This window comes from Euphorbia lathyris, chromosome 6, assembly GCF_963576675.1.
Source record: "Euphorbia lathyris chromosome 6, ddEupLath1.1, whole genome shotgun sequence".
In the NCBI taxonomy this organism is placed as follows: domain Eukaryota; kingdom Viridiplantae; phylum Streptophyta; class Magnoliopsida; order Malpighiales; family Euphorbiaceae; genus Euphorbia; species Euphorbia lathyris.
The window spans coordinates 39,959,497-39,960,096 of record NC_088915.1 but is presented as its reverse complement, the minus strand read 5'-3'; the positions used below and the strand labels follow the sequence as shown (position 1 = coordinate 39,960,096).

General features: G+C 38.3%; 1 non-coding gene across 1 annotated transcript; it reads left to right on the top strand.

Moving 5' to 3' along the window:
- Positions 1-268: 268 nt before the first annotated feature.
- Positions 269-375, top strand: LOC136234290 (small nucleolar RNA R71). The gene has a single exon (XR_010691181.1). It is a non-coding gene; the product is annotated as a small nucleolar RNA R71 (small nucleolar RNA).
- The last annotated feature ends 225 nt before the right edge of the window (positions 376-600 follow it).

Sequence of the window (600 nt, the reverse complement as noted above, 5' to 3'; positions counted from 1 at the left end):
GGCAGAAAATTGGGCTTGCAACATCGCTACTGGATCAAGGTTCACTATACCTTTAACTGATGATGTTGTTGAGGATGATGATTTCGCTACTGGTATTTGTCCACGTTCCGCGGGCCACATACTGCTGTTGATTGCCATTTCCTCTAAACGTTCTCTTGCTTGGGCAGATGTTTTCTTCATGAATAACCCTCCAGACATAGCGTCCAATGAACCTCTAGTTGTAGGATTTAGTCCATTATAAAATGTTTGCATTAAAAGTTCAGCGGGCAATTGGTGGTGTGGGCATAAACGTTGAAGTTCTTTAAAACGTTCCCAAGCCTCATAAAGAGTTTCATTATCATTTTGAGAAAAAGATGTTAACTCTTTAATGACTCTTGCGGTTTTTGCTAAAGGAAAAATTTTTGATAAAAATGCTTGGGCTAATTGCTCCCAAGTCTCAATTGATGCGGCTGGCATAGAAGTTAACCACTCTTTGGCTCGATCCTTCAAAGTAAAAGGAAAAATGCGAAGTTTGATTGCTTCTGCAGTTACATCAGTAATTTTAAAAGTGTCACAAATTTCTAAGAAATTTGTCAAATAGGTATTAGGATTTTCGTTAGG